The sequence below is a fragment of the Episyrphus balteatus genome, chromosome 3 (genome assembly GCF_945859705.1).
Source record: "Episyrphus balteatus chromosome 3, idEpiBalt1.1, whole genome shotgun sequence".
Taxonomy (NCBI): Eukaryota; Metazoa; Arthropoda; class Insecta; order Diptera; family Syrphidae; genus Episyrphus; species Episyrphus balteatus.
In genome coordinates this window covers 65,703,005-65,730,873 of record NC_079136.1, presented here as the reverse complement: position 1 = coordinate 65,730,873, position 27,869 = coordinate 65,703,005, and the positions used below count along the sequence as shown (strand labels likewise).

The 27,869-nt window shown below is 29.1% G+C and overlaps 1 long non-coding RNA gene across 1 annotated transcript; it reads left to right on the top strand.

The window, feature by feature from the left end:
* Positions 1–596: 596 nt before the first annotated feature.
* On the top strand, positions 597–26,861 carry LOC129913575 (uncharacterized). The gene is made up of 2 exons (XR_008772070.1): positions 597–2,901; positions 25,300–26,861. It is a non-coding gene; the product is annotated as an uncharacterized LOC129913575 (long non-coding RNA).
* Positions 26,862–27,869: the final 1,008 nt, after the last annotated feature.

Here is a 27,869-nt window from a genome sequence, read left to right as displayed (position 1 = left end):
TAATTTTTTTCTATGTAAAGACAGTAATTTTATAGCTATAATTCACTTTTTAAATTTGAAACTACGAGAAAAAACTATTGTAAATTTTTTTTCAGTGCAAACGTTTAAATTCCTTTGCAAATGTTAAAATTTTCAAAAAATGTATTCACCTGTTGGCCAGACTGCTTTTTTTTTTTGGAAAAACTTATAGTTATCTGCTTATTACAGTTAAATGAAATCGATTCAACGTAGAAGAAAACAAAGCTATATGAACCTTGAAAACGAAAAAAAAAAAATGAGTTAGCTGTTTCTTGCATTCAGGTGACGACATGTACCAAATTAATGTAAAGAATTTTATCCAAGGTGATTTTGTTTGATTTCGACTATTTTTTTTTTACTTACCTCTCATCACCCACCAGTATATCAGTATATTCCAACTAGGTACATTTTCAATTAAATTGTGTAACATGCAATATACCTTACATGCTTGTAACTCGTGTTCTATTACAACAATAAAACAAAGTAAAAACCCTCTTACGAAAGCCTTATTCATCCCACCTACTATTCTTTTTTTTTTTTGCGAATTAAATATCATTGTATCAAGTTTACAAAAAAAAAACTAATTTCACATTCATTAAAAAAAAAAACTTAAAGTGTAATTATTGAAAAATAATTAGTTAGTAATTTTTAAGTGCATTTGTTGCTTCTTTTGTATAGTTTGTGTAGGTAGACGGCATATGTGTGTTTTTTAGTTTCAATTTGAAAATAATATCATCCTCTGTATTATAACCTCAGGAATGACATAAACAACTTACACAATTTATTTTTTTTTTTTTTTGTTTTTCTTTTTATATTCTAATCTTGATTTTTCTGTGATTTTTTTTTTTAACTTTCTTTGTTATATTTTAAAATTATATTTGAGTCATTCCTAAATGTTTTTTTTTTTTTTGTTCAGCCCTTCTTCCTCTCTACTGACTATGTAATGTAATAAAAATGCACATTAAAAGGTCAAAAAAACAACAAAAACAACAACAAATTAACCTACTTTACTTTATACTGGGAGAAAAGGATGTGTACTTTTTATTTAATTTCAATAGGTTTTTTATTTTATTATTTCCTGTTTTTTTTTTTTCTCAAAATCAAAATAAATAAAAACAACAAAAAAATAAACAAAAACATCAATAAATTACACCATGAGAGTAATTTTTTTTCTTATTCTCATACAAAAACAACAAAACCCAGAAAAAAGTTCAGAAGTGAGGTGACGCCAAGAAAAACAAGGAGAGAAAGCTCTCCTTTACAGAAATCACAAAAAAAGCTTTTGTTGAAGTTGGGATAGGGCAGGTAGCCATTAAAAACGCAGGATAGTTTATTTATAAACCAAAGCAGAAGGCAGGTAGATTTTTTAATACAAATGCAAAAAAAAAAAAAAGAGATAAGGGATGGTAGAGGTATTTGAAGTTTATACGGGGGAGGGGGTGTTTTTTAGGATATTGACGTGGGGAAGGTTTTTTTTTGATAAATTTTTCAAATATTACGTCTCGTCTACGTGATTTATGTTTATAACAAAAAAACTCGATAAGTTTGTTTATTGATTTCCATTATTTTTTTAAGGGTTGTTTGTATCCCCTTAATTTTTTTTTTGTTGGTAAAATTGTGCACTAAAACTTGACATTTCAAGACTCTTTTTGTCTCCTAATCAAATTTTGTGCTGCAAGTCTCCCTAAAATAGGGTAGGGGAGGGCAAGGGGTAGGGTACATTTATATCTAGAACCTAGTTCTTGTCCCAAACATATGGGTCGCAGTCCATTTGTTGCTAACATGTGTTTGTGTATGTGTATGATCATTTATATATTACACATTTGTATGTGTATTTTTGTAGTGCAACTATTTGGAACCTACAAAACTGGAGAGTATATCCTCCATCCCTTTCTGTCAATGTTTACATCTCCGGGTACATAAAAGCGATAGTGTCCATCATGATGCAACACACAAATACAACCAAGCACAATGCCCCTTTTTTTCACCAATACAATCAAAATCAAATACCATCAAAACTAAATTAACCCCTGTGAGTACATGTAGAGTACATGTACGAGAGAATATATGTGCTTGTTCAAAAAGAACTTTTTTTTTTGTATGTCATTTTGTATTTTTATTTTTTTTTTATATTGACTGGCTGGCTTGGTATGTCTCTCGGCATTGAGAAAACTTATACTTTTGATCGCTCGAGCCGAGGACCGTCATTCGCTTGAGAATATAGGCCGACTGTGACTTTCCTGGTGATTGGACTTGTTCATAAAATTCAAGTTCAAGAATATGTACAATTATTATTTTTTTTTTATTCTTTTTGTGAATTAAAAAAAAAAAAATAAATAAAAAAAATGTTAAGAAAGTAAAAAATTTCTTTCTGTTTTTTTTTTTTTAATTAAGAAAGTGAAAATTATGAATTTAAAAAAAAATTAAAAATTGAAGAGTTAAACAATTTATGTTGTTTGTTGTTGTTGTTGTTGTTTTTGGATTTGAATCAATTTGATGCAATATGTTTATTTTTTTTTTTCATGTGATTATTATTAATTATGGCCAAGTGTGACTTTTCCTTTTCAAAATAGTGCTTCTTTTGGGGGCGCATTGTTGTTATAGCCCTGCGTGATGAAATATGTATATTTTGGTGGTTGAAAATTGAGAGTAAAATAGAAAATGAAAAATTAATTGCGTCGTAGAAAGGATTTTTTTTTTTTTCAAAAATTGAATTGAAAACTTTATGAAAAATAAAAACAAACAAACAAAGTGACAACCAACAATATGAAGAGAATATTAATTTTCTGTTGGATAACAATAATTCATAAAAATTCAAAAATAATGAAAAAAAAGTTGGGATTTTTTTGAAAGTGCAACGAAAATGTTGGAGAAAAAAAGTCGGTGAGTTTATGAATTTTTCATCAATTTTTTATATAATTTTAAAATTATTAAAAACTATTGTGAGATAGTTATTTTTACATATCTATTCTAACTAAACAATATTTTTACTCATATGTTAGGTAGATAGATAGATAGATAGAGGTGGTGTAAGATTTTTAGTTTTTGCGTCGTAAAATTATAATAGAAATGCTAACGCTGCCTGCTGCTGATTCATATAAGGAATAGGAAAAAAAAAATTACTTAGTACAAATTTATAGGTAGATAGATAGAGATATAATAATATATTTTCTATTATATGAGTACATATTTTATAGTTCCGTTCCAATCTATCTATTCATGAAGTTTTTTTTTTTTTTAGATAATTTTCAAAGTGCATATAGGTTTTTGTTTTGATTTTTTTTTCTGGTTAAAATTGTGTGGGAGTAAGGTTTTGTTTGTTTAGTTTTGTTTTTATAAATGGAATTTTTTTATTTGCAATTATAGAGAGTTTGAGATGCAATTTTAAAACCCTCTCCATTCCCAAATCGTCATGAAAATGAAGGAAGTGGGGATGTACACGAAATAGCTGATTTCTCTCATATGTTGTATATATGGGGGATTGAGGAAATCGATATAAAATCTACACCCTTTTTCTACATTTTGTGAGGAGGAATTTCAATTTTGAATCAATTTCAAATAGTCATATTATTCTTTCTTTACATAATCTTAAGAAATTTTTGAACATTTTATCGGAACTGAAAATTAAACCTTTAAGTTTATATTATTAAAATAACATCTGATTCGAAATTATGTCTTTGTATGTATCTGATGCAATTTGCATTTAAGTATTTTCCTGTATTGAGAGATATTTGTTTTTATTTGAATCAAAAATAATTTTTTTCAAACTTGCAAAATTAAAAGTAAAATTTTTGTCTTTAACTTAAAATAAATAACTATTAAAATTAGAAATAAATAATAATTTTATATCTACTCTTTAGTACATTCATTCTTACTATTTGTTGGTTTTCAAAAATAATTAATTGATTTTGAAAAACTATTTAAAATTCTATTAAAAATGGATACCTGCTTAGTTTCAAGGTGGACAAATGACCACGCCCATAAATGAAAATTTTAATGAATGTTTTGAGAAAACTTTATTTATCGTTAGTTTTTTTAAGTATTCACTAATAGGTCAATATTATGTTTTTGATTATTTCCTCGAAATATCCATACCTATTTGTTTAAAGTTATTTTTATAATAAAAAATTAAATTTTTTTTTTTAAACTAAAAAAGACTATATAGAAAAATAAAATTTAATTTAAATTTGTATAATTCAATTCAATATGATGCATCTAAATGGAAGAAACCCAAACTAAATTTTTATTTTCCTTCCCACAAGTTTTGCCGATGTGCGCTTGAGTATTGTAAGAATTTGGTAACAACTGCGCAAGTAACAAAATTTTGTTTTGCACATTCGACTTGGGTAAACAAAACTTGCACAAAACGAAAACAGTACGAAAAATTTGGTTTTGGTTTACTAACCCGAACATTTTTCTTGGCTGAATAGAATTTTCTGCAACCTTTTTATAACTTCTCTTTAATTTGAAGATTAATTGTTTGAAGTGGTTAGTGCGATGGACTTTGAAGCCCAGAGGTCTTGGTTTAAATCCTAGCCTCGAACCCTAAGCAAAAATTTGAGGGAAACTACCTCTTTCGTAGAATTGCTTATATTGTTTGCTATATGTATTTATATTTTTATTACATAATTGTAGCAATTCGTACCAATTTCTTGTTTTCTTTAGAATAGGTATATCAGTTTATCGTTCAAACTCCTAAGACACTTTATTACTTATTTGCCGTAGTCGTCGTAAAGTAGTAGGAATTTTTCAACACGATAATTAAAATCTTTAAACACGAAAAGCTTAAAACTGAAAACTTAAGTAAGTAAAGTTCAAGTTTCTGCCATTAATGATTGAAGCTTTTAGTGAAAATTCTGAAAAAAAAAAATTAAAGGATACAGAAATATACCAGATGGGTTTTCTTCATTTTGTTTTCGCAAGCATTTTGCTATCGGTTTGAAGACTAAAGAAAAAAGGATTCCAATTCACTGCAGCTGCGTAGTTGGATTTGTTTTGTAAATTGTTCATCAATTTATACTACCAACTTAAATGGCAACACTATATAGTACATAGTACCAGTACATACGGCAGCTTTAAATATATTGTTTGAAAATAATTTTTCTTTATTCGAAATTTGAAAACTTCAAAAACAGTTTACGTTTTTTTTTAAATTTTTTTTTTTAATAATGCTTACATGGATACTAAAAAATTGCTTAAAAAATAAGTTTGCAAAATCTTAAACATACATTCCTAACCTAACCGTTGTGTAGATAGCTTTTTTTCAGCTAGGTTGCATATTTTATTTTCACCCGGAATCAAGTTGAAATCAAAACAAATTTCAATTTTTATTCAATTTCACTTGTGTCTGGAATTTAGCTGACTATTTTTCTATTTAAAACAATAATTTCAAGTTAGTTAAACAAATTTTAGTAACTCAAGAACGCCTGGACCGATTTTTAATTTTTGATATAATTGACTTGTTGAATTCGTCTTCGCTTCAAATAGCAGAATAACTATTAAAACAATGGAAAACATGCACACAAAAACTAAGAATAAAATTCATTTTCTTATTATGCATTTTGTATATCACGATGATGGATGAGTTTATTTTGTTCGAGATTGCTCAGGAATTTGGAAGTTAAATTAAATTTTCCTTACAACGCCATCTTTGATATGTATAAGTACATATAGTATAACAGACATAAAACACAAACAAATTAGAAAATGGGATATTGGCTCTATTTATGCTATTAGATGGTGTTGTGTGACTTTTTGGGATACCCACTTCGATGCATGAATGAAGCCGAACTTATCAATCAGCGATTTTAAAACAACAAGAAAACCCAACATGAACGCACATTGGAAGCACTTAAAGGAGCTATGAAATATCTTCAGAATAGCTCATGCAAAATGTGGTTTCTAGTCGTTTCCACCAATAAAGGCGTCGATGCAATAAAGGCTTAACTCAAATAATCAACTATGTGAAGGAATTTCAGTTGACGACAAAAACGCGATTTGTAATGTTAAAGGATTTTATCTGCCGAAGATTATAAAATAGTAATACAGTTGCAATTATAAAAAAATAAAAATTAAGGTTGCCACTTTTGAAATTTTGTATGCTTTTTTTATTATTTAATACTATTTTTTTTTTTAAATAAATTTATTCAATTAAATTTTTTGAAGTATTTTACTATTCATAAATATCCATTAAATAAATGAAAGAATTTAATAATTTAGATGTCTTTATCGGGTTGGGGTCAAAATTCTGCCGGGGTCAAAATTCTGCTTTCAAAATTCTGCTTTACAAAATTCTGCTTTCAAAATTCTGCTTTTCAAAATTCTGTTTTTCAAAATTCTGTTTTTCAAAATTCTGCTTTTCAATATTCTGTTTTTCAAAATTCTGCAAAAAATTAAAAAAGGGTTTGGAAAATGTTAAAAAGCGCGCGCTTTTTTAATTTTTTGCAAAAATTTGTAAAATCATCTTCTTGAAAAATTTTCTGCTTATTTGATTACTTACCTTCATAATTTGTCATTCTTTGAAAGCAAACTAATTTTTGTTTTATAAATAAATAAATTTGAAAATATTAATGGCGTTTTCGATTGGCAGTCCGGAAGCGTCCGGAATCATTCTGAAAGCGTTTTATTCGTACAAAACTGACAGTTTTGTGTGAATAAAATTTTTTCAGAATGATTCCGGACGCTTCCGGACTGCCAATCGAAAACGCCATAAGAAAAGGTTTTTAATACATTTCCGAAAATAATTAAATTTTTTTAATTTATCAAATAAAGATGAATATTCAAAAATTTGAATAAGAAAAGGAATATTTTGTATCAAACAACATCGGTTCCAATAAGTTAAACATAGATTTTATTTGAAAGAAAGTAGACTGATGCATTTTAAAAAATATTTGCGACACTTAAACAAAAAAAATTAGGAAAGTACCAATGTTGAATTACATTAATGAGGTGTATTTTTCTTTAGTCAGCGCATATGCTATAAAAAAAAAACAGAATTGGCAGAATTTTTTTGTTCAATTATAATGCTGGCAGAATTTTAAAAAGCAGAATTTTAAAAAGCAGAATTTTGAAAAGCAGAATACAAAAAAACTAGAATTTTGAAAAACAGAATTTTCGTTAAAAAAGCAGAATTTTGAAAAGCAGAATTTTGAAGCCAGAATTTTGACCCGATCCCGTCTTTATCACTCTCAATTTTTACTAAAAAAAAGTGCATTTATAGAAAATTACACCACCAACAAAAAATGAACAATTCACACAGGGTTCTTTATCTAATGAGATGGCCTGATGGTAAAGCACTTGCCATACAAGCCAGGAATAGCAGGATCAACTCCCAGTTTCTGCCAGTTTTTTTTTTTTTTGTATGTGTGCACTACTTTGATTCAAAAATCCGCCACTTTAATTAAACTATTAAAAACCAAAATCATAGTGATTTTACTTGATTCAAAGTGTTTTTTTCTTTTTATTTGATTCTGCTATATTTTTTGGCTCAGTGGTGAGTATTAAAAAAATAATAGAAGAATGTAAAATGTTTCATAAATTAAATTACTAACAATCTCAGCCACGTATAAACAAAAAAATATTAGGATTCTTTGAAAAAACGACAAAACATTTTTGTAACAAGTTTTCTGTTTTCTGTCAAAAACATGATTAAAATTTTTAGTATTCAAATGTCTAATACGTTAAACTTCACTCATGTTTAACGTTTAAAAATGACATTCTGAAGTAATTTATGTTCACTATGGTGTATACGTACTTTTTTTTTACCAAAAAATTGATTTTAAAGAAAATGACTGCATTTGTTATTTCTAATTTGTTAGTAGGGTATAATATTATAATATTTTTAAATAAGTAACGAAAGCAGTTTTGATCATGGTTAATACAGTGACCAAGTGATTTTGTTATACCTAATCCTAATCTATGTATTTTTTTTTTCTACAAAAATTAGGTTCAAACATTTTATTTACATTTTTTTTTTTTTTTCAAAATGCTCATTAAACAAACAACTTTGAATAACTTTTCACGTTCGTAAAGGGTTTTAACGACGTTTAAGACTTGGTATTAATTTAACTAACGTGCACCATCAACACGTTTTTTATCATACATTATTATTCCTACCTACACAATATTACCTAAGAAACTGTCTCTACTGTCGACCTACTCAATAAATATTTCAGCTTTCCATTGCAGTGTAGGAGACGATGAGTATTTCAAAACTCTAATGAAGCGTAAGAGACTTTTATCTGTTATTGTCATTTCATTCAGGAGCATTGTACTTTATTTTTCTTTATTTTTTTTTTTTTTTTTTTTTTTTTTTAGAAAAAAAGATACAATTTATTTCAATTAAATAAGACTTATATTCTCAGAAGACATTTTTCTTCCTATCTCAATTCTTCATAAAATAGCAAAGTCGACTTTCTAACACAATTTTTTTTTATCATTTTAAACAAAAACCCAAACGGAACTTACTATAAATTCTCTGTAAATAAAGTCTTTATACAAAATAAAAAAGACTCTTTAAATTCAAGTAAGTTTATCGTCCCACAAATGCAGTATACAGCTTCCCACACCGACTTTTTTTAAGCTATATATCGCCAATTTCCAAGTAATAAAAGATTAGAATTTTCATTTTACAACATTTTCATAAATTGCAGTACAATAATAATTCCAGATCTAACAGAAAGAGAAAACTTTGTCATATCACCAACGCTTTTATATATTCTCGATGCTTCCTTGACAACGATTGCGTCATATTCCAGAAAATGACAGATAGCGCACAAGGACTCTTATATTTGCTCTGTAAATGAAAGCATTAAGAAAATCTATGAAATACATAAGAGTGAATATATCTTTTTCATAGATATAAAAAAAACAACATACACTATAGATAAAATGTGTTTTCTCTGAGTCATTGTATCTATTATGCACAAGGACAGAGGACAACGCGTCAGTCAGTCACATTAGGGTGGCTGGCGGACGGGCGCACAGAATGTATGGCATTGGCAGCGTACTGTGAAACAAAAAACCTTGGAGAAGGGCAATTACTTACCTAATCTCTAATGACGTTGACTGTGTTTTCCAACAACCACCACCACACTATCACCATCAGCCAGTGTTACCCATCAGTGTCACAACACAAAATATATACAAGTTTATATAAACGACGAAAAAAAAAAGGTACCTACGTGCCACTATAAGATACTTTTGTATCTAAGTATCTATATGATGGTCTGTCGAACTTAGTCTATTTATGGCATTTTTGTTCCCTATTGCTGCTTTGACAGAAAGCAAGCACATTCACACACCACAGAGAAAGAGAGCTCACATATCAGCCCACACGTAATGGAATTATAAATTAGAATTCACTCTGTGTGGTCGGTGTCGGGTCGGTGTTTTGTTTAAGTTTTTTTTTTTGTATATTCCGCGAATTGTTTGCACTTACGTAAATATATCACCATATTTTGTATAAACACATAGGTATACAAAGATATACGATATATTGATACAATGCACTTATAGCACGTTCCGAAGTTCAAAAATAGGATTGTTGTAACAAATTTAGCAAAAACCTATCGATTGCAAGTTTTTTTCTTTCTTTTTTTTATTGTTGTTGTTGTATTGGATATCTATACTTTTTAGTGCATTGACAGAGCCTATATGGATGACCCTCATATTGCTCATTGGTCTAGAAAGAAGCTGTTGAATTATGAAGCTTTTTGACAGAACTTGACATAACTGAGAAAAAAAAAACATAATATTTGTCAGATTGTAGCTTGCAATATGAAAAAGCTTCCTCGGGATATATATTTTTTTAGTATATCCTAATACAACATCTAATATTATGTGTTGCTGGACAATTTTGTTGTCATATTTGTTGACAGGTTAATTTTTGTATGCTCTATACCTACAAATATGGTCGTGTGTAATTAAATAATGAGCAAGATACAGCTTTATACATACCTGAAAACATTAAAATCCTTTGTAATATTTCTGTCAGCATATAATTTTCATATTTTCAAAAAAAAAAGAGGTTGTCTGTAAAGCCGGACGATGATTTTACGTGATAACGTCGTCAGAAAACAGGTTGTGTGTTTTTGTTTAAAAAGAGTCAATTGAAGTCGGTCTATTATTTCGGTCGGTCTGTATTTCAAACAATCATAATTTACAAGAAAAAGCTAAAACGAAAAAAGGTACCTTTTTTATTTTCTCATTATATTAATTTTTTTTATTTTAAAAGCTTACAAAAAAATTATGCAATTTAAAAGCAAAGTATTTCTTTTTAAGAATAAGTAAAAAAAAGTATAAAAGTATAAAATTAATTTATTGAAAACAATCATTTGCATCAAAAAAAGCAAAGAAAACATGAATTTTTATCTTCTCATGTCATTAATTCCATTTTTTTTCCTAACCACCTATAGAAAATTTTATACCATCTGAAAGCTTATTGTCTTAGCTCAAAATATATATATATCGATCAGGTCTATGAGACATCTACAAAAAGATCTAGAATTTTTTTTAACTCGATCAAATTTCATAAAAAAAAAGCAAAAAAACATTTACTTTTATGTACTCAGGCTATGGAATCAATTTTTTTGTTTGACAACCTATAAAAAATATATACCATGTGAAAGCTTATTATTTCACCTTTCATATGACGTATCAATCTCATTTCAAAGATGTCTACACGAGAAGTTAGAATTTTTTAAAGTCAACCATGTCGAATTTCCAGACTGAGATTACGGTACTTCCCACACTGGTTGCTGTTTGGGGGGCAACAGATCTCCACTAGTGTTTTGAGGTTTTTCGCAAGTTTCTTGATTTAACATTGTGTAGCTTTTAGTTAGTCTACTGTTATGTGTGATATACCAAATGAAAGGTAATTGTATCAGAATGCTCATAAAATCTTAATTAAATTTGTATCTGCTCTTGGTCAAAAGTTATAACCTGTTGAATTCTAAAATTTTATTTTACCGTTATCTCAAAATTGTGTTTACAAAAATGATTGAAACTTCGCACACATTTAATTGTGGTCATGCATGGTCTATCATTACTCCATTTACTTTATTCCTGAAAAAAAGAATAAAAAAAAACAATGAAAATCGGTTAAAAACGGTAAAAAAAAGTGTTTTTTAAAAACTTGTTTCTTCCATTAATCAGTCAAAACTCACTAAACGATTCCAAGTTTTTGCACATGTATACATAAGGCCTACATGTACTATAAGTTTGAGATTTTTTGAACGCTCCAAAAAAAAGTTAAAAATCAAAAATTACCCAAAAATACTCCTAAAAAACAAGGTGTTTTTCAAAAATTCATATTTCGAAACGCGGAGTGTTGGAAAAAAATCCGTATCAGACGCCTAATTTTTTTTTCCCTCGTCTTTCACCTGGCATCTTTAGAATTGTCAAAAAAATTTCATCATCATTTTGTCATAGCCAAAACACGTGTACAACGTTCAAACAAAACGTTATAGCTTAGTTCCAAAATTTTTTAGAATTTTTTCTTAAATGCAGTTATTCTTAAATTAATCTCATCTATCTATAGCAAATTTCATCTTTCCGTTTTACCCAAGTTTACCCTATTAAATGACTGATTTTTAAAAATCCTTCATTTGGATTAAGCTTTAGGTTTATTATCTTTCAAATAAGCTATAGAAGATTTTTGTATTTTTGTATTATTTTTAATTTTTAATTGAAATTTTTTGCCGCACTGCGAAAGTGCGAGAGTGTAACTTTAGAAAATGGCGTCACTTTTTTGTGGTGGCTGCCATGGTTCATCGATTTATAAGACGTTATCACGTCAAAAAAAAAATAACTAACCAATTCCGAAAAATGTTAATTAATGTTTTTTTTTTTTTGGAATAAAGCCTTTATCCTCTCATAGAATACATAAAGTGCAATGCACTACGTACGATACTACATACAGTGAAGCTATATTTCATATTCTGCACTGCTTACTATTTTATCTATAGGGACACTTTTAATTCTCAGTTTTTTAATTACTCTAGAAAAAAATGTTTTTAATTTAAAAAAAGGCGTAAAATTACTTGTCAATTCCAAAAGGCATTATAATGCTTTTCAAGAAAATATAGAATTCAATGATCGTGTTTCATATGATTAATATTGTTCATGTGAAGTTTTTTCACAATTTTTAAGTCTTTTTAGTTCCATATTTCCATAAGCCAATAAATCAGACATTAATAAATAGTATTTCAAAATTTAAATTTAGCTTGAATCCTGGTCCAGATAGAGTTCCATCTCTTGTTCTGAAGGAATATCAGTGCACGTTAGCGTTCCCCTTACTAATATCAATAAAATTTTTCCAAAATAAAATGTCTATTTTTACTGGAGTTTAAAGGCTGTTGAAGCGCATGTGAGTTCGACAAAAAAAATTATTAAATTATGTATTTAATTTTTTGATGAAATGTTGAATTACCTATAATTTATCTGTGGCTCTTAAATTGTTTCAAAAGGTTTTTGGTTTAGAACTAATTTGCCTTGGCACGGTTTTGCTAAGCCCTTAATGCTCAATTTTATACAATATTAATAGCAAGATTAATTAACCTTGAAATTTTGACTTTTGGCCTATGGGAGAAACAAGTATGCATCGGTATAACACATAGTGACCTATAAGCTATAACACTAGAAAGGTAGTAATTTGTTGCATTCATATAAGTCTGTTCCTCGTTTTCTTACACCTACCGATTCAATCAAAGATGCATAAAACTGCATTTTGTTGAATAACTTTATAGCAGTTATTTGTTAAACAAAAAACATCAAAGTATAACTTGTAGAGGAAACAATTCCAAACTTTTTCATAAATTTGTATTGTACACTGCCGCTCATCTGAATAGGTTCACATTTTAGTTCATTTTACATTTGGCCTGTCTTGGTATTTAATGCAATGGCACATCTTTTGTATGTATGTAACGAGAGAACATCTTTATGCGCTTAGTTTAGGAGAAAAAAAATTGTCTTGGGGCCTACCGTTCTTCTCACACGGTAGCTAGACCAAATCTAGTCATAAAATCAAGCATATTTTTTGGCTCATCTGAATAGGTTCAAAAGCAAAAATGTTAATAAATGATGAGTTGCATGGGTCTGTTGGACTCAAAATTGTGTCTGTCAATAAATCTGATTTTGTATAACCTGTAAGGATGAAAACGGGTCGTGAAAAATCTTTAGGCGCGGAAAAAAAGTGGAAAATAAAAGAAGCCTTTAAATTATACCGAAACCAACGATGCATTGGGACAAAAACAAACACAAGTTAAAATTTAGTAAGCAGTTATTTGCGCAATATCCAAGGGTAAAGAAACAACATTAAAAGTCGATGTAACTCAGTCACAACATGGGCCGATAGATGTGACTTAGAGCTAAAAATTAAGCTGAAAACGGGTATAAAATGCAGTTTAACGACGGCAAAACGGGTTTTCAGAAGTGGTAAACATTTGAGGAGAACAAAACTTCGCAAAAATTATCACTTTACAAAACACGAACAGAAACTCACCTCCAATAGTAAAAAAAACTCTGTTTGAAATTGCAGATCAAAAGTTTTGTATGAGAAAATAGCTTTGCACTTAATGACATTGCCTTCACAGTTATGTAGACACCTTAAAATAATGCTTCACTCTACGAAGCTCATAAAAATAGGAATTTAGCCCTCAGGGCCCACCTAATTCATTTTTTTTCCTTTGAAAAATCACCGGTTGCAAATTCGACTTTCACGACAATTTTTTTTTTTTTATTGGAGGTGAGTTTCTGTTCGTGGTTTGTAAAGTGATAATTTTTGCGAAGTTTCGTTCTCCTCAAATGTTTACCACTTCTGACAACCCGTTTTGCCGTCGTTAAACTGCATTTTATACTACAATTTTAATTCATCTTTCCAATTTTTTTTTATTTTTGATAAATTGTGTATATTTATCAATTTTTCACTTTGAAAATATTATAACAAAAGCAAGTACTTACGACCCATTAGTGGACCTTTTCTTTATATCCTCACTGTATACTTGCGTAAGTAAAATAATTAAATTGAATAGAGGTGCAACGATGCATGAACTAAACAAGTACATGCTATAACGTTATGTGATGTTTCTGACGTACAACTTAGTTGCTTAACTACCATCTGAGTTACCTATTCAAAATGGCTTGACAACTGCAATTCAATTCAGAAATAAAATAAAAATAGATTTTTTACGTCACGTTCTTAATACCTAAGTTGTTTTAATTTTATTTAAATGTTTTAGTTTAAGCTTTGTTTTATTAAATGATAAGGAATTACAAAAGCCTTTAACTACTAAGTTGGGTATTGAAGAAATATTTTTAGGCAGAAGAAAGAGTTTGACTAATCTGATTTTAATTTAATTTAATTTGAATAAAAAATGTAGCTAAAAAATTAAAAGGTAAATTATTTAAAAAAAAAAAAAAAACTGAGATGAAAACTTGTAAAAATTAAAAAACTTGATTTAATTGAAAAGACTTTTTTTCGTGTCATTAACAAAAGGAATTCCTCTTTGCTAAAGTAAATTATTTCGTATTTTGTATTCTCGTGACACAAAGAAAGATTAACCTGTTTTTTCTGCGTACACAATGCGATCGGCAGCGTACCTGCCTCAAGAAATAAGAATTAAATCCTTTCTGTGTTAACGCTTCCCCTTCAATCAAAAACAACTTTATTCGATTATGAAATAGCATCACACACTCACACTTAAACAAATATATCGCGCAAAAAAATTCTGCTTTTATATACAATTTAAACCGGCTTATGAATGATGCTACACAAAAAGTGGACTACATAACAAAAAAATAAAAAAAAAAACCTGAATTGCAAAATCAAGAAAGAAAAGAATTTAATCGCATATTCATTTTTTGTAAATAGAAATTACTTTACCTATATCATAAGCTATATGAGAACACACAAACATACATATAATATGCTCATATGCTCAATAATTTTTTTTTACAAAGCTACATCATTATAAGAAGTTGTCGTCAGAGAAACACCACCACAATCAACATTAAAACCAGCTGGCGATGAAAAAAAAAAAATAAACAAACATTAATAAAATCATAAAAGGTAATAAATAAAAAAGAATACCAAAAAATGTGACAGGGATGGTGGTACGAGAAAAAAAGGAGTGAATTTAGTATTAAACATTAAATACCTAATTAAATTAAATAAAATGCACGACTGGGGCCGCACGTACTTGCTCTTGCAGTTCAAAGCACTTTTATGTTAGCTTACTTTTAGGTTATTAGAGCTGCCTCTATATACATTTTTAAGAAATTTGGTTGATGTAGGGGAAGAGCCGGCATGGAGGCCAAATGTTAGTTAAATAAAATTTTTTTTTATTTGACTTGACTTTTTTGAGAAAAACTAAAAACGCAGTTTTACTGCAATTACTTTGAATATTACGTATGCAAATCATCAAATTATCAAAATCCTTATAGCCATTTTTGAGAAAATTGCAATAACTCCATAATGATGTACGGGAAGAGCCGACATCCGCGATTTAAAAAAATGTAAAGACCATATTTCCACTATCCGTATTTTTTGAGAAAAAACTAAAAACGCAGTTATGTTAGAACTATATACAGCATTACGTGTGCTAAATTTAATCGAAATCGTTAGAGCCGTTTTCGAGAAAATTGCAATAACTCGAAAATTTTGTATGGGAGGTATACGTTCTAAGCGAGATATTAAAAAACAAAAAAAACCAACCTTGGAAATTACGAAAAAAACATCCATACCAAATTTCAAGAAAATCCGTCCACTCGTTTAGGCTGTAGCTACTTGTACAGATGGACGCACGGACGCACCGACGCACAGACCGACGGACGTCATGACGAAACCCACTTTTTTGGGCTTCTCCATCATCGTAATGTTAGTTTTGATTAAAACCTCGAATTTTTTTTTTTACACGAAAACAATACTTGCCCTATTGAGCAAGTAAAAAAATGAGGAGCAAAGTATCTATAGTATTTAATTTGTCTCAAGATTTTTAATAAAAATTTTGAAAATATCACATTATTGGAAAATTATGAAACATGCTGATTTTTACTTGCGATATAAGTCTTAAAGGTCTACAATGAATAAAATGAATACCCAGTTCCAAAACATTCGATTTTACTTCAAGTACATTTACCTACTTCAATCAATTTTGTTTGTTGCTCATTTAAAACCTTCAAAACGAATGAATGTTTTCTCATAACATTACCGAGGGAGTATTTCACCTAATAATTTCAAAACATTATGGTCAGAATATCCGTAAAAATGTGCCCTCGTTAGAAAATACACGCATAGAATGAATAGAGTACACCAGGTACACCGAATACTCGTACAGTGTACTGTACACATAACACTGTGTTACAAAATAAATAAAACATGTTAATTACTTTTGAAGTGACCTGTCAGAGGTTGTAGGTATGAAAGAGTAAATCATATTATAGCAATTAAAATTTTTCATAGACCTTCAAAATTTCAAGCTATCATTAAAAACCCATTTTCGATATTTTCAGGCTTCAAAAATGTTGTACCAAGTCATTCTTCGGTCAATTTAAATTAGAGAAGTATTTGTTCTTTTTAAAAATATTTTTTTTATGTCCAGACATCAAATTATGTGTAAATTGAATCTCATTTTAGCATTTCTTCCAGTTTTTTTTAGGATTCAGAGATTAAACTACACTTTAAGTTTTGATTTTTTTTTTTATAAACAGTTTTGGTGTCCTATTTATGCTGAATTGAATTTTTATTTATCGAAGAAATGAAAAATTCATTTCTCTGTTGATAATTCTTATGATAGAAAACTTTTTATAGTCTTAAATTTTAGAAAAAATGTTATTCTTTGTAACTACGTATAAAAAAATTTTGATATATATTTTGGGAGCCTAGATATAAATTTTTAAATACTGTTAATTTTTTCTTGCCTACTATTACACAGGCCATACAAAAAAGTAAGTAAGTAAAAGATTCGAATTTTTTGAAAATCAAAGCCATTTTGAAAAACAAAAAAACCTAAAAATTGAACTTGGTGCGACATATCACAAAAAAGGTTGGACAACACTGATCTAGAGTGTGTTTGATGAAATGAAACCACACTCAGTTTATGTTTTAAGACTTCGTTGGCAATAAATATAAAAGTAGTTTTTTTTCCAATACATTGCTGAAATACATCCATTCGAATGTCGTTTTCGTGTGGAGCTTATGAAAAACACCTCATTTGCACGAAATGCGCTTGCATTTTGAAGTAAATATTTACGAACGCCCCAATACTTTATTTTGAATAGGACATTTAATTTCAGTTACATAATTTTCTATCCCATTTCGTTCAAATGATGTGGAAATAACAAGTCTCATTTTAAATTTGAAAACTGTACCTATGAGAAATTTTATTTGCCATAGCCGAAACTGGCAATAAAAGAAATTTTAAAAATATATACAAAAAAATATAGTACCTACTATCTCCACATTACTGAAACAAATTGCCATCCCTGGTTATTAATGTTAAAAAATAACTAAGCTAAGCACTAAAAAACTGGTTCTTATTTGATTGGGCTAGGTGACGGGTGATTCACGAAATGAACACGAGCTTATGGACTCACGAGAGCTGTTTCGGTCAGGCGAGCGAAATAAAAATGCTTCTTTACCTTGAACTTGAACCAACTTACCTACCTAACCTCTTTGTGTTGTTGTTTTTTTTTTATTTATTTTTTTGTAGTTTTATTTGCCCACTTCTTTCGTTTTCACTTTTTTTTTATTATTTTCTTATTCTTTTTTTTTTTGGGTTGATTATGCTTTTGATATGAGACTGGTTTTGCTGGTATTTATGTTGATGTTGGTAAGTTGATGCGGCTTATGTTTTAACGTTTATTTTTTGTGCACTTTAAGTGCAGATTGATTGCATGAAGAGATATAAAAAGTTACATAATTTTAAATGCATTACTCATTGTGGGATAAGATTCCATAGGGAGGGGAAGTTGAAACTTGAAATATTGGAAAATGTGAATGTATGTACATTGTACATGTACATAGAGTCGGAGCTGTAGAGAAGTTCTAAATGTCTTAAAAAGCTTTGTAAACTTTAAGATTCAAGAACTTCATGTAGGTTCTTTCATAAAAAAAAAACAGGTTTCAAAACTCAAGAGGTACCAAGGTCATACCATAATTTTTGTTTTTTGGATTTTCTCCAGTTTATAGATAAATTGGTAGAGTTTGTTTTTTCAATTTAAAAACTCAATATCTTTTCTAGGATTTAATCTTAGTTCCATTAAAAAAAGACATAAATCTTCTTTTCTATTTTACTCACCAAATAGCCACGAGTATTGCTAGAAATATTGATTTTTCATTGGTTCAGGAGAATATTGATTCGGAAAGTAAGAAAAAAGACAACTTACATATTTTCGTAGAATTTTGGAAAGGGGTTTGTACTAGGGCTCTTGATATTACCCGGGTAATACCCGTTTCAATAAATACCCGGGTACCCGGGTACCCGAATATGCGGGTATTACCCGAATGTGCGGGTACCCGGGTATTTTAAGTGGTGGGTACCCGAGAAACCGGGTAACGTGTTCTTAATAGCATAAAATGAGGGAAAATATCAGAGAAGTCTAGTTTAATTTATTTATTATAAGTAATTAGTCGTTCATAAGAAAAATTCGGTTTGAAAAATATGAGCCTTTAAAAAATTACCCATAAGAAACACGGTTTAAACAATTATAATTGTTACTTTTTTATAAAATTTATTTTCTATTTCTCAAAAGAACCATATCTGCGTTGGTAAGGTTTTAACAAAAAAAAATTATTTTGAAGAAAGTTCTTTCTTTCCGTCATAAGAATACATATTACACTTTAATGTTTCTTATAACCGTCGTGCATTCATGGGCGTAGCTAGAGATTTCATCTAGGGTGGGCCAGATGTTATCATCGACCTGAAGCCATAACCATGAGTGTGCAATTTTTTTTACTAGGTCTATATAAGGCAAGTATTGGTTTCGTGTCGAAAAAAAAATTTGAGGTGTTAATCAAAACCAACATTACGATGGTGGAGAATTAAGAAAAAGTGGATCTAGGAATTCTGTCCGTGCGTCTGTACGTCCATCTGTACACATTTCCACAGCCATGAACCAGTGGACTGATTTTCTTCAAATTTGGTACTGATGATTTTTATAGAATTCTGAAAGTTGTTTTTGTTTTTGTTCTTTTTCTACCTTAATTAGAAAGTGTACCCCCATACAAATTCTTCGAGTTATACCAAATAACTGGAAAACGGCTCTAACGATTTTGATTAAACTTTGCAGGCGTAAAACTGCATTTTTAGTTTTTCTCAAAAAAGTCTAATAACAAATAAAATTATTTAACAAAACTTTGCCCTGGGGGGTCATTCCGTAATTTTGAAAACGATAATCGAATCGATGATAATCGTTTTACAGTTTGAGAATCTTTATAGCTATTTGAAGTCAATTCTGATTCAATATTTCCTAAATAGTTTATATAAATAAAAGTTTTCGTATCCTTAGAAGTCGTATTAGTCTAGGTGATTTACCTTTAAGGATGTTTATAACAATGCACAGAAAGCAACTTAAATGAAATTTTGTGAAATTTGTGATTATTAGTTGGCTCATAGACATCCTTCTAGTTAAAATATTAAGTGGTCCAATATCTTAAAATGAGGGTTATATATTGTACTAACAATCCTATTAATTTGATCCTTTTATCACAAACTGCACAATTATTTTTCATTCTTTTACTTTTGCACCTCACTCCTTCAAGTAATTGACTATTTATAAAGAGTGCAATAACTTTTTACATGACGGTCCAAGCATATTGTTATTGGTTTTATTCGATTCATTAATATTTTTTTTGTTTGTGGGGTTTGCAAATTAATCGGTGATTGGAATAAATTAATAAACACTTTTAAAAAATCAAATATTGCATCCAAAAACGAATAAATTCTTCAAAAACGAGACCTATTTAGCTATCGTTTATTTATTGACGATTATTGAGAAAATAAAAGAAAAAAAACAATTTCAATATCCGGAATCGAACCTGGGACACCCGAGTAAGAGGCAACTACTAAATCACCTAGACTAATACGACTTCTAAGGATACGAAAACTTTTATTTATATAAACTATTTAGGAAATATTGAATCAGAATTGACTTTAAATAGCTATAAAGATTCTCAAACTGTAAAACGATTATCATCGATTCGATTATCGTTTTCAAAATTACGGAATGACCCCCCTGAATGTCGGCTCTTTCCCAACATCAACAAAATTTCTTTGAAATTTATATAAAGGAAGCCCTTAAAATCTGTAAACTAACAAAAGTGTTAGTTTACAGCAACTACGTGACTCAGTCGTGCATTTTATTTACTTTACTCCTTTAATTGGCAAATAATTCGCCACTCTCTGTTGTTTTTAATAACTTAAAATTTGCCACAAGTTTATTTTTAATAATGTATTTGATCGGTAAATGTGTTGTTTAAAATAATAGTGGTGTAACTAATTTTTTTTTTTTTTTGAAAAATGTGTGTTTTTTGCTCAATGGTATCGTATTTTGTTAATATCTTTCAATATAAAAAGGAATCAACTCCAAATACGCAATATATTTTTGATAGTTACTGGTTTTTCTTTTTATATTGTGTAGTGTAATATGGTATTCCGTTTTTTAAAAGCTTGTTATATCGAAATGCAATTGGATGGATTTACATCACTTTTATTTTGAGCTACACAAAAGTTGAATTCAGTCGCAATTTATGACAGCGATTGGCTTTAAAAACTGACCTTAGCAAGTTTTCAATTTTATTTGCTTTATTTTTTTTGTTTAAGGTGCTCTTGAAACTTAAGCCAGAAGTGTAGGTTGTTGTTTTATGCGGGTGACTATATGACTCTAAGGCCTAATGTTAAATATTTAGCAGAGGATACATTTTTGACATTTGAATGTCTGGTGAATAAAAAATTATCTTTGGCTTAATTTAGCTGTGTGAATTTGGATAACGTAGATAACTATTTTTTTTCTGCAAATCGAAAGAATTAATGATTTAAAAAAAAGTATAATTATTAACAATTTACAAACTTCCAACACGCGTTGTCATGAGATTTTTATTTTTGTGTTGTCATTAATGGGTAAAAAACAATTTTTTTCATCATCAATAAAATGAAATATATTGAAAAATATAAATTTTTCCTAATATACACTCATAATGTTGTACTACTTTTTCAATTTTCTTTCTTTATTTTCATTTTTTGATTGCGTTAAATAGTTAACACCGTGTAAAATTTGTGACACTATTGAGGTTAATAAAAAAATTTCAGCTGTATGGATTATTGTTTAGAATTTTGTCTGCCTTTTTTCTGCCATGATACTCCTTTTTAATAAAAAAAAAAAAACAAAACAAAAGCATCTGCAAAAAAAATTTAACTCAAATTTAACCAGGTGCCAAAGCCCAATAAATATTTAACAGCTGAAAATTTTTTATTAACCTCAATAGTGTCAAAAATTTTACATGCTGTTAACTATTTCACGCAATTCACACACGGCCTAAATTGAAAAAGGTAATTATTGAATCCGACCTTTTAGACTGCACATATAAAAGGGATATTTATACATACCGCTGACTAAGAAAAATATACATAAACACAAGGCTGGTTCAAAAAAATCGATTTTTTTTTTTTGATTTTATACTCCGATAGATTGCCAGAAATCTCTAGAATATACTCACCAAATATGAAATCCGCGGAAGAACACCCTTCCACAAAAAATTTATTTTTTACTTTTTTGATCCAAACGCAAACTTTTTGCCAAGTTTCATGAGTGTAACAATTTTTTTTTTATTTGTTGATTTTATGTACTATTGTTTATATAAATATTGTACTGTTTGATATAAAAGTGTTAAAGTCTAAAAGAAATAAGGTTATGTTAAATTTATAATATTGTTTATGTTTTTTTAACCTTGACTATAGGCGAATCGATCGAATCCAACTATACATTTATTGATTTTACAGTGTGGTAAACAGCAAAGACTGAGAAATGTTCTTAAATCTGTTACAATCACATTATTTATGCCTAGATACGAAAATATTGCGGCTACCCGAATATGACCGGGTACCCGTATTATAACGGGTACCCGAATTTATGGCCCCCGGGTAATACCCGGAAATGCAGGTACCCGGGTACCCGGGTAGTTACCCGGGTATTCGGGTATCAAGAGCCCTAGTTTGTACTATGCCGCTTTCATTTCGTTGAGAATCTTTAATTTCGGATTTTTTTTTACTTTATTTTACAAAAAAAAAGATTTCGGCACAGTGGACATGGTTCTCATTTTTCGTCGCAAATTCCATAACTTTTGAAGAGGCTGAAAAGTTTTTCAAATACAATCATTTTTAGCAAAAACCACGAATTGATAACGTTCTCTTTTTTGGAAGTTGGTTAAAAAGTGATACAAAAGCTGTTCACAGATGTTTCAGAATCTTATGTTTAAATAGAACCATTAAAGAAAAAACAACGTTTCTCGTTATTATTTTTATTTGCAACAAAAACTGTAAAGATTTTTAAATATTCTGTAGAAAAATTAAAATGAAGACGCTATTTAAGAAAAATCAAGAAACCAAAGCGTTTAGACGTTAGTTACAAAATTGAACATACCATACCTCTAAATAGACCAAAATAGCCGAGGATAAATTTATGACATTTTTGAGGTGAAAAGATAAATTTTCAGCTGTCGAAAATTTTGCCTGCTCTTTGACTGTGTGAATTGGGATTCGTTTTTAACGTGGTTAAATAATTTGTTTAAGCTACAAAACAAAAGAATTAATGGTGGTAAAAACTTTAACAAATCCTTACAATATATTCATACCTACATACTTCCAACACGCGTTGTTCTGTGAATTTTATTTCTGATTCTCATAAACTACCTATTTTTTACTTCCGATATACAGTGGTAGGTAATTTTCGTACAAAAAAAAAAGTTGAGATAACATTTTTCCATGTCTGTCTGTCTGTCTGTCTGTCTGTCTGTCTGTCTGTCTGTCTGTCTGCCAGTCTGTCTGTCTGTCTGTATAAGGAACTAGAGCCTAAACGGATGGACCGATGGACTTCAAACTTGCTATGTAGCAGTTTTTGGAGACTCTCCAGAGGGGTTTTTGAAAATAATTTTTTGGACCAAAAATAACGGTACCTGTCATATAAAAATTTCGGAAAAGTTTAATTTCTCGAAAACGGCTACAACGATTTTGTTAAAAAAATTCAAATGTTAGTTTTTGAACAAGGTCTATCTTTTGAAGAAAAAAAAATTTTTGAAAATCATTATTAACGGTACCTGCCATAAGACCGCTTTTTTCAAATCTGATTTTCAGCAAAACTGCTTGTATTTCAACGAAATTTTTTATACAAAAGCATATATATAATTTTAATATAAGCTAAAAAAAAATAATTTTTGGATTTAAAAAAAAAATTTTTTAATTTTTTTTTTGAAAAATCAAATTTTCGAAAACGGGACATTGAATTTTTTTGAAATTTTGTTTTTAGATGTTGATTAGTGATTTCTACAAAATGGCATACCAATTTAATTTTAAAACTTTTTTTCCAAAAAATTATTTATAAAAAATTAGTTTTTTAATAAATAAAATTAGTTTTTTTTTATTTATTACCTTATTTGTTTTTTTTTTTTTGTTTTGTTTTTATATACCTACATACTACATACTAAAAAATATTATTTTTCGCTTGATATAATGTTGTATTTCTTTCCCATAATGTTGTACGTATTTCTTTCCAAATCCAAAATCAGAATTTTTTATCAGCCCGCGTTTTTGAGATATGGTTTCCCGTTATGAAATTTTAATAATCAATTTTCTTTTTAAGCAGTTTACAGTTACAGTGGCTATGTTTCAGGAACAAAACAATAGACTATAGACAATAGACAAATTTACAACAGTAAGGCCAAAAAAAAAAACGAAGAACGTAAAACACTATTCTCAATAATACAAAATAAGATCCACAAAAATTCATAAAATTATTTTCGTTGGGTACAGTATTGCTTAGAAAAGTTCTTCAGCACTTTTGGTAGAGCAGTCAATTTTTATAAGTAATATAGTTAAAACTACCGATCTAAGTTAATTTCAGGTATTTAGTTTCTGAGATACAGGGATTCAAAAATAACAGAAACCGAAGACTTTTCGTTTCAGTACAAACAAAAAATTTTGCACATTGTTGGGTCTTGTAGTGCAAACAAAGATACCACCAATATAGGTATTAATGAAACAAAATTCAGATCTGAATTTTTCTGCTTACAAAAATTAAAAAAATCATACTTAATTTTTTTTTCCCACACTACTCTTGGTGTCGAATACTGCCAAGTGTCTTTTGAAGATTTCCTCCTTTCAAAAAAAAAAATACTAAATTTTTGAAGTGTTATAATTTCTAAACGGTTAGTGAAATTAAAAAGAATAAGAAAGAATATAAAGAAAATACATATACCTATAGAACTTTAAGTAAAATTAGCTCAGCAAAAATTTTGTAGAACATATTTTTTTCTAAAACTAACTATTCTTAGGATATAGGCTTTGGAACCTTTTACCACCTATAAAAGATCTAGTGGACAGAAGCTACTTTAGAACTTTCAGAAATTGGAAATCATATTTTTTTCGTCCATTTTCTATATTTTTTGTATGTCTATTTTTTTTTTATTTATCGAAGCATTCTTCTGTAAACTGCTGAATATCCTTTTGAAAATGATTTATTGATCAAATCTAACAAAATATATTATGAAGAAGGCAGATGGCCATGAAACAGAGGAATAGGAAGTTGACTGCAGAGTCGGCATCGTGGGTTCGAGAAATGGTATAGAGTTAGGTACCTACTCAAATTATAAAATTAAAATAAAGTTGTGAGGCCTTTTTGCATTAAAAAGTATCATAAAATGTTGAATTCACCATAGCCTGGAGAACTTTGGAGGTCCTCGGAAAAAAATACCATTGGTAACTATTTCCCTTACCCCAAATATGATTTTACTCTGAACAAAAATCAAAAATCAATCTATTTTCTCTTGCAATTTGCAATTAAATTTCAAATATCTCAGGTGCTCACATAGAAAACTATTTTCACTTTATCCCCTAAACATCTGTATATTTTTTTGTGCAAGAAAAACTATTTTTATATCCAAAACCAAAATAAAAAAAAAAAAAAAAAAAAAAACAAATATAAACTAATTTGTATTCAACATTGTTGCAAATAAACTATTATACCTATTTAATTTAAAATGCCAATCATTCTATTTTATATCTCTCATTTCAGATCTTTAAAATCGTACTTTTCTAGTATACCTACCTACCAGCCAGCAGAATAAAAACAAAAACAAAAACAACACAAATTTCTCTCTATACAAAAACCGAATGAGAAACCCCGTACATAAACTTATAACCAAACATCTCAAGGCTGATGCTCACGTCAAAGGATACATGCACCCAATGTGCAAGGCACCAAGCACACAAAAGATGACGCGTGTCTCAAAAAGCACCCTCTCGCTCTGCACAAGCGGAAGTAGGTGGTAGGTAGTTTGATTCGTATTGTGGGCGGGGGTGATGATGGTTTTGGTATGAAGCGGGTGCTGCAGATACCCCACAAAACAATTTCTCAGAACATTCCAGCTCTTAGCTATTCAGCTCTGGTGGCAAAACTCAATGAAAATTCAATTTTGATTTTCATTTCATTTTGAAACAAAAAAACAAAAACAACAAAAAAAAAGCTGAATTATGTGTCACAAAACGACCAAACGGCGGCGCAGTTGCTGGTACTTCAAAATGGAAAAAGAAAAATGGAAAAATAAAAGAGATGTGCTTCATCAGCGGAAGTCATGCGCACCAACGTTCAAACTTGAACTTGAAAATTCCATTCCATTAAAATGTATGGTGGTAGGTAAGTGAGGCTACACAAAAGTAAAATCAATAAAACGCTTCACTTTCAGATATTTTCATTTTTATTTTTTTTTTTTTTTTGTAAATTTAATACAAGTTCATATACATCGATAAAAGGTGTGTGTGTGTGTGTGTGTGTGAGTATCTGCGAATTTTCTATCTTAGTATGTGTAAAAGAGAACCCAATACAAACGAGTGTTAAATGAGTAGGAGAGTATCAAAACACCAGTTTTATGCAAAAAAAAAGCTCTTTTGAAAAGAGCTTTTGAAAAGCAAAAGTTCAGAAAAACCCTCTAAACTCATACTCCATACAAAGTGAGAGTAAAAATTCATTTTCAATACACAAAAAGATACATTTTTCTTATCAATGTGTAAGTTTCATAACACCCACACTCTCTTTTATTGTTTAAAAGCTTTTGATAAAAGCTCAAAAGCTTTTCATATTCTAGCCAAAAATGTATGTCATAACTTGATTTTTGATAAAATACAAAAAAAAAACGCAGAGCTTTTAGCGTTGGTTCTATCTGGAGCCTCTGCTTGTACTTTCATCCAATTTGTACACAAAACAAAGTAAAAAAAAAAATACGTTGTTGTTCCTTTAAACCAAAAAAATTGAGATGTATTGCGTAGGTGGTTTTGGCTCTCGAAAGTTTTTTTTTGGTATCATACACACTCTACAACAACACTCTGGCTCAATTTTGCTCTGCTTGATTGGCCGCTTTGGCCTGAACATCTTTTTGGTCGGTGTCGGTTGGTCGGGTCTGGAAAAAGAGAGTCTAGAAGTGTTGTGTTCCGTGTTCAATCTGATGATGGTGGTGATACAATTTGAAATCAATTGCACACGAAAACCTAGAATTGAAATCAAAGTTTCATCACAAATCAAAAAAAAAAAAAAAATAAATAAAAATCACTGCATATTTTTTCTCTGTGTTTGTTGTTGTTTATCCAGTGAATATCTGCTATATGAAATGAAAGATAGAAAAATTGCTGCCTGGAAAAAAGTTGAATATGATGATGATTTTTATACATCGTATATACATTTTTTTTTTTTTTGTATAAAGCTGTTTCGCGTTGCGTTTTTTACCTCTCTCTCTCTCTGGCCTCCATCATTGTCGCAAGTTTGAATTGCACTTTTATGTCTGCACAAGTGTCTATTTTTACTTCCGGATGAAAGTGTCTGAAGAACGAACGAACGCGTGCGAAAAAGTGCTGATTTCAATATACAAAGTCGACAAATATAAAAAAATTGTAAAGAAGTGTTTTTTTTTTGTTCTTCTGTTTCTTTGGTTATTATTTAATTGTTGTTGAAATGTTGGTAAGTTTTTATGTTGATTTGTATTTCTGTGTGAGAATTTCATTGTGTATCCATATTTTTTTTTTTAAGATAAAAAAAAAACATATGTTTAATATATTTTTATAAGATATTTTTTTTTTTTGGTTTTATTGAAATTGATTGATAAGGTTGTTTTTTTTTTTTTTGCTCAAAAATGATTAGTTCCTGAATTTTTAACTATTTTATTCTGAATTCTATTTTTATAACACTTTGAACTTTGTACTTTAGGTATTCTGAAAGGGTTACAAAAAGGTTTCAATAAAAAACAACAACAAAAAGAAAAAGCATTCATAATTCTAAGAAATAAGCCGCAAGCAAAGTTAGTTAAGTATTTGAAGTGCTTTTAAGTTTTCGCGATGATAAACGTGCATATGTTGTAGATACAGGTTATATCGAAATCATCTGTTGATGAACTTTTTTTTCAAGTTATGTATCTTCTTTGATATGTGTGTGTTTTTTTTTTTTTTTTTTGTATTTGCGTAAGTTTTTCTTTAATTTATATAATTAAGTGATGTTTGTCTTTTACTTCAAATCGTGAAAAAAGAAATATCAATTAAATTGTAATCAATTATGTACATACATGTCATACATACATATATAACGTTGACATGTTGCTA